Genomic DNA, 7,693 nt, shown 5'->3' with positions numbered 1-7,693 from the left:
TGAAGGGACCTTCATAGAAAAATGGCAGAAAATCTCCTAATCCAGTTGTGTGAAGCTCGTCCCAGGAAAACTCCCGACTGGAATGGCTGCCAAAGGGGCTTCTACTGGTAGAGGGTCGGAATACTCGGTGAACGGGAGATGCTAAATTGGCCCTGGTGTGTGTGCTCACCATATCATGGACTGCTGCCTTGTCCTGCTTGCACCCGATTCTTGCTGGGATTGGCTCCAGCTTCCCCATAACCTTACTCTGGATAAGGGGTCTTGAAAATGGATGGATGGGTGGGTGTATCGGTATCTGACTTGACTAAATTTGCAAAAAAAATGTCTAAAATCCTGTTTTTGCATTTTCATTCTGGGGTAGCGAGTGTCGCTTGAGGAAGGAAAAAATGAATCCGAGTGACTGTAGCACCGAACAAAATGTGCAAAAAAAGTGAAGGGTCCGAATATTTTCTCAAGGCGCTTTCTTTGACCTCCTCCTCCTCCTTCACGCTTCTTCTTGGTGGCCGAGACTTGGGGTTCTGTTTACGCCCGTAGGCAGCGGCACCCATTACAGGTGTGAGTATGTACGGTAACATCACATACCTGGCTGAAAATGGAGGAATATTACAGGAATAGAGTCAAACGAATCGAAAGTAGGCACTCGTTGGATCGGCACACGGTGGCGGTGGAAGCGGCGATCGCGTCGAATTCGGCGAGTCGCCGAGGCCGTTGGAGCCGCCCGCTCGTTAATTTTCGGCGTGGGCGGGGCTTTGATTTCAAACAGGTTCTGCTCACTCGGAGCTCCCGCAGGTGTCACCTTTCACTCATTTGCATACGTCTCCACCCACCTCGGTGTGCACCCTGACATCATATGAGCACTTTGTCTTTTGTTGGCACGCGGCGGATAAATCGAACTTTTCAGAAGTTCCTTTATTATTATTTTATTTTATTTTTTTATTTTGTATTTTTCGCCTGTCAGTCAAATCCCCTGGTCCCCCCCCCTTGCAAGAGTATTATTAGGTCTAAGGTGAAACGTCCTGCGTGCCAACCTCACCGGCGTCCAATCGGAGCCCCCCTCCCACACCTTGGAGTCCACGAATATAGGATTTCCCACCTTGAAGAATGACAAAGTAAGTTTCCTGTTTACTTGTCCCGTACCGGCGGCCGGAGCTTCTTGTAGAATGCAATTAAACGAACACGGTGGCTCGGCTTTAAGAAAAGGCGAAAGTGCGGCTGGCAAAGTTTTTGTCTTAGCGAAAAGCAACTCCGCCGTCTGCTCGCTGGTTTGTGTGTTTTTAACATTAGTGGACTAAAACTTCCGCCCTGTGGGTGACACAAACAGTAGGGGCGACAGCAGCCCGCCATCACCACCACCTTTTACGGCACAGGGCACGGGCTACCGAGAGCTAAAACGGACGAGGGCGAGCACAGCTTTTAGAAACAAGTAAGGGAGGAAAGGAGACATCATGACAGCACTTTTAACAAACACGGGGGTCTGTACGACAGAAAGAGAGAAGACCCCCGAGATCCAAGCGAACGGGAAACTGACAGAACATGAAAGAGAAACGGCAAGAGGCAACGCGAAGCTCGGCAAACATTTGGTGCAAGTCTGCACACGTGAGGGAGCGGGACGGGGGGCTGCGCCGAGTGCTGCGTGCGTCCCCTTAAAGTGTGCGCTTGGTGACAGTTTTTCAATGTCTCTGGATTATCGCAACCGGCGAATGGAATCAATATTAGGATCTGTCATGTAAGCGAGGTGGGCAAGACTGTGCATCGGCGACTTGACACCCCCGGGCCGGCCATCGCACTCTCACCCAGCTCTCTGAACCGAAGCTTCGCTCAGCGTTTACTCGGACACTTCGGTGTTCATCCCATAAACGCAAATGCCAGGTTAATTCCCGTCTGGAATCTGACCCAGTGTGAGGGTCTGCCTTGTGCTCAGAGCTGCCTGGGTAGGCACCACCACCCCATGACTCAGAGTAGGGTGGGACAGCGAGGGGATGATGTGATACATGTGATGTAGAAATAAATAAACGGAATATACGGCATACTGTATAGGATCGGGAACAAGGAATTAGATAGAATCCTTATCAACATGTCTGTTTTAATAAAGTGCTTCTATCTATCTATCTATCTATCTATCTATCTATCTATCTATCTATCTATCTATCTATCTATCTATCTATCTATTAAAATCATATCAAATTCAAATCATATTTTATCTGTCACATACAAATTTGATATGCCGTGAAATGCTTAGTGTATCAGGCACTTTTATATTCCTTTAATTTATATCTAAATATTTTTTAAATACTTCCTTTCATTATGTCTACCTATCTTTTATAAATTACATTTCTATCTAAAATAATATAAAATATAGTTTCTTCCATGTCTTTGTACCTATCTATCTTTTGTATACTGTCCTTAATTTCTGTCTACCTATCTTTTATATAGTGCCTTACATTTCTATCTGTCTGTTTTTGTGTAGTGCCTTTCATTCATATCTACCTATCTTTCTTTTGGATAGTGACATTTCTATCTATCTGTCTGTCATACTTTTATATCTATCCCCCTATCCTATACTGTATAATAATTTTTCTGTCTATATATTACGTAACACCTTTCATATCTACTTACCATATCTATCTTTTACAGTGCCTTTCATATGCATAAATCTTTTATATACTCCATTTCATATCCGTTATATAAGTCCTTTCCCAGGTTTCTATTACAAACATTTCTTTAATACCTATCTATTATAAAGTGCCTTTTACAGCTGTCTTTTTTTATAGCACCTTTCGTCTCTTTCTTTTTTATAGTTACTTTCCTATCCACCATACAATGTGTTTCATAACTATTATTTTGTATGAGTTCATAAAATGGTTGGACAAATAACACTCTGACAAGACTGAAAATGGTTGAAATGACTTTTAGCTTCTTATGCATTTAGCTGTCTATATTTTAATATAGTGCCTTTCAGTTCTATCTATCTATCTATCTATCTATCTATCTATCTATCTATCTATCTATCTATCTATCTATCTATCTATCTATCTATCTATTGCCTAATTTTGTGTGGCTGGGGCCCCAGTCATTCCTCTTGGTATCTGTCCCAGTCTGTGGTGTTCATAATAAATAAATAAATAAATAAATATATATATTCTCTTCCATATATATCCATCCATCCATCCATTTTCCAACCCGCTGAATCCGAACACAGGGTCACGGGGGTCTGCTGGAGCCAATCCCAGCCAACACAGGGCACAAGGCAGGAACCAATCCCGGGCAGGGTGCCAACCCTCCGCAGGACACGCACAAACACACCCACACACCAAGGACACACTAGGGCCAATTTAGAATCGCCAATCCACCAAACCTGCATGTCTTTGGACCGTGGGAGGAAACTTCTATATATATATATATATATATATATATATATATATTATATAATATATCTTATAATACTTTATATATCTATCACTCTATGATATATAGTGCCTTTCATATCTATCTATCTATCTATCTATCTATCTATCTATCTATCTATCTATCTATCTATCTATCTATCTATCTATCTATCTATCTATCTATCTATCTATCCTATAGTGCCTTTCATATCCTATCTGTCTGCACTGTAGCTCTTTCTTGTTCCTCCTGGCGCTGGTGAGTGCCAACATGTGGCACGCTGGTAAAACCTGCTAGTACGAATTTCTCTGTCCCTGTGACAACACGGCTGCTGCTGCTGCTGTCACAGTGAATGCCATCTAAAGACACCTGTCAGGTCCATTTTAGTCACTGCCTTGTGAATGCTGGCATTAAGGTGGACTCCCTGTAGGGTGACTGAGGGGTGGTGAAGGACCCTTGAAGTTGTGATTTTCTCAGGCGCCTTTCCAAGTGAACATCACCTGCACCTGTTTTTGAAGTTCTTTCTCTAGTTATGTGATGTAATGGATTTGGGTCCCGGTTGGTAAATCGACTCCGTCCAGTAGGTGGCGCACTTCCTGACAAGTCACTGGTGTTCTAAGTTGTAATTAACAAATCCTGAAATGCGGTCACTTATTTGAGCTAAATGAAGCATTTTGCATGGTAAGTGCCACATGGAGACCTTTTATACTTGATGGCGAATTCCATATTTCTGTGACGTGAGTGCTGGATGATGAGGTGACTCACTGGAGGTCAGTCTGAAAGGCGGTAATGGAGGTTGAATCTGTGAGCCTGTGATTTTACGGAGCTCCTTTCAGGCGAGTTCACTGCAGTAGTTGTCATATTTCAACTTGCTGGGTGTCATACTGGAAGTCAAAAGCAGGGGGTAAACCTTTAAACCTTTGATTTTTTAAAAAATATATAGCGCCTTTTCTGTTCCAGTCCAGTAATCTCCATATTTGTATAAAGTAAGCGCTGGGGAGTGAAGTGCTCGGCTCGGGGTCACACAGGATTTTAAACTTGTAGCCGTGAGCTTTACGGCCCGCTTGGCGGTGGGCTTCCTGCTAAGTCACTGATGAATGAAGTTGTAATTAATAAATCCCAAACTGTGTCTCCTGTAACGGTCGTCCTTCAGTCTCTGTCACTCATTTCCAGATTATCTTATCTTATCTGCTGCGGCTTCACATTCTTCCCTAAATGTCTTCTTGCGGTTTCTGTTTATTTTTAGAGCTCATATTCTCTTGTTCTGATGTAGACACATTGATTATTTGACTCGCCGCGCTGTGAACGCTGACATGGATCTGTGCGCACAGTCGGCTCCTGTCATAAACAGAACATTCCGGCACATGGCAGCCGGGTAAACAGTCATTTTAATATTTGTGGGCGCGATTTCCCTACAATGTCCATGTTATCGGACAGAGGATTCAGAAGGTATTGAGAGCTCCTCACTTGCTTCAGATTTTATCGTATAGCATTTAATTTTAAAAGGATGAATGTACCATTTTTGCTAATCAATCAGCACTCAATAACTCATAATGACAAAGTGAAAACATGTCCTCAGAACGGTTTACAAATTCATTAAAAATCATAAACTGAAATCTTGCTTTCCTGTAAGTATTCAAATATTTTTTAGATGCTCTGCTGACAGCAGTCGTCTTAGGGCAAGTCTCTTTAAGCTTTGTACCCCTGGATTTGGGCAGTTGATGCCATTCTTCCTGGCTGATCCCCGCAAGCTCCATTAGATTGGTTGGGAAGGGCCTGAGAACTGCCATCTGCAGGGACACCCAGGGACACTCTGAGACACTTAGGGACACCCAGAGACATTCTGAGACATTTAGGGACACTCTAAGCCACCCATTGACACCCTGGGACACCCAGGGACACCCTGAGACACGTAGGGACACCCAGAGACATTCTAAGATGCTTAGGGGGACATCCAGGGACACTATGAGACACCCATAGACACTCTGAGACAACCATAGACACTCTGGGACACCCAGGGACACTCTGAGACACTTAGGGACACCCAGAGACATTCTGAGATGCTTAGGGGGACACTCTGAGACACGCATAGACACTCTGAGACACTTAGGGACACGTAGGGACACTCTAAGCCACCCATAGACACTCTAAGACAACCATAGACACTCTGGGACACCAGGGACACTCTGAGACACTTAGGGACACCCAGAGACATTCTGAGATGCTTAGGGACAACCAGGGACACCCAGGAACACCCAGAGACACTCTGAGACACCCAGGGACACTCTGGGACACTCGGAGACATCCAGGGACACTCAAGGACACCTAGGGACACCCTGAGACACCCACAGACACTCTGAGACACCCAGGGACACTCTGAGACACTTAGGGACACCCAGAGACATTCTGAGATGCTTAGAGACACCCAGGGACACTCTGAGATGCTTAGGGGGACATCCAGGGACACTCTGAGACACCCATAGACACTCTGAGACAACCATAGACACTCTGGGACACTTAGGGACACCCAGAGACACTCAGGAACACCCAGAGACAATCTGAGATGCTTAGGGACACCCAGAGACAATCTGAAATGCTTAGGGACACCCAGGGACACTCTGAGACACTCAGAGACATCCAGGGACACTCAAGGACACCTAGAGACACTCTGAGACACTTAGGGATACTCTAAGACACCCATAGACACTCTGGGACACTCAGAGGCATTCTGAGACACTTAGGGACACCCAGGGACACTCGGAGACTCATCCTGAAGCCACTCCAGTGTTGTCTTGGCTGGATGCTTCAGGTCGTTGTCATGCTGAAAGGGGAATCGTCACTCCAGTCTGAGGTGGTGTTCACAGGTTTCCCCCCAGGACCTCTCTGGATTTGGCTTCATTCCTCTTTCCCACAATTCTGAGCAGTCTCCCTGTCCCTGCACCCCCCTAACATGCAAATATTTAATGAAAAATGTTGTTAACAGGAAGAGCAGCAGCAGGAATATGGAAAGGCGCTATATAAATAAAATGTATAATTATAATTCTTATTATTATAGCATGATGTTGCCAGCATCATGGGGCTAATATTAAAGAAAACAGACAATTAATTCCTCAGTAAAAATGGCTGGCTGTATTACCTCCTTGTCCGCCCAGCTCGGTGTTTTCCTCAGTCCTACTCCCTCCTTTGCTCCTCATAATATGAACATCACCACAGCTGCCTTTTTCCACCTTAAGCAGATTTCAAGGCCGCGTCCATTGCTGTCTGATACTCCAACTGAGGCGCTCATTCCTGCTCTTGTCACCTCGCGACTGGACGATTGCAGTGCACAGCTGTTTGGCATCGCTGCCTCAAGTCGAAATGAATTCCAATACGTACAGAACTGAGCGGCTAGACTGGCTAAACACCCTGGGAGCCGAGGACTGGCTACCCTGACTACCCGTTCCCTTCTGTATTCAACAGAAACGTCTTCTCCCTTTTAGTTTTTAAGGCTCTTGGTGGTTTGGCCCCACTTTTTAATCTGTCCCTGTACTCCGTCACGTTCACCTCGTCCTTCTGACTCCTCGCCGTTAGCCATCCGACTGGGCAGAGTGGGCGCTGTGGGCGAAGCGGCTGTGAGGTGCCCTACCTGGGCCTCAGATAAATCTCATGTTTTTAATTTTGCCCTTTGATGTTCTTAACTTTGTTTGTATATTGGATTGTTTGATTTGTACAGTGGCCTTGGGTACCCTGAAAGGCACTATATAAATAAAATATATTATTATGATGATGACTGCGGTGGGTTGGCACCCTGCACGGGATTGGTTCCTACCTTGTGCCCTGTGTTGGCTGGGATTGGCTCCAGCAGACCCCCGTGACCCTGTGTTCGGATTCAGCGGGTTGGAAAATGAATGGATGATGATGATGATGATGCAGGTTAGGTGCTCTGGCGATCCTAACTTCTGCTTGGTGGCTGTGTGTTTGTTTGTGTGTGCGCGTGCTCTGCCCAGGGTTTGGTTCCTGCCTTGTGCCCTGTGTTGGCTAGGATTGGCTCCAGCAGACCCCCGTGACCCTGTAGTTAGGATACAGCGGACTGGATAATGGATGGATGATGATGATGATTATGAGGCAGGTGATGAGCAGTGCCTGCTCTTCATCAGATATGTGCCCGTTAGTGATGAGCAGAATGATTCCTACAAAACTGAATTTATGGTGAAAGTATTGTGCTGTGGACTCTTTGGATATTTTTTATGGGGGGGTTTCTGGGGGTTTATGAATTCATTTCCTATGTTTATTTTTTTTAATCTCGCTACTTGGTTTAATAGTTATTTTT

General features: G+C 45.1%; 1 protein-coding gene across 1 annotated transcript in view; it reads left to right on the top strand.

The window, feature by feature from the left end:
- Nucleotides 1–546: 546 nt before the first annotated feature.
- The window catches only part of fam83b (family with sequence similarity 83 member B), an 89,712-nt gene continuing 82,565 nt past the window's right edge, over nucleotides 547–7,693 (top strand). Inside the window, exon 1 of the mRNA XM_051919130.1 lies at nucleotides 547–1,109. The gene's annotated coding sequence lies outside the window, so the exon portion shown is untranslated. The remainder of the gene's footprint in view (nucleotides 1,110–7,693) is intronic.

The sequence above is a fragment of the Erpetoichthys calabaricus genome, chromosome 15 (genome assembly GCF_900747795.2).
Source record: "Erpetoichthys calabaricus chromosome 15, fErpCal1.3, whole genome shotgun sequence".
NCBI lineage: Eukaryota > Metazoa > Chordata > Cladistia > Polypteriformes > Polypteridae > Erpetoichthys > Erpetoichthys calabaricus.
The sequence above is the reverse complement of the archived record's forward strand: the minus strand, read 5'-3'. Positions and strand labels throughout refer to the sequence as shown.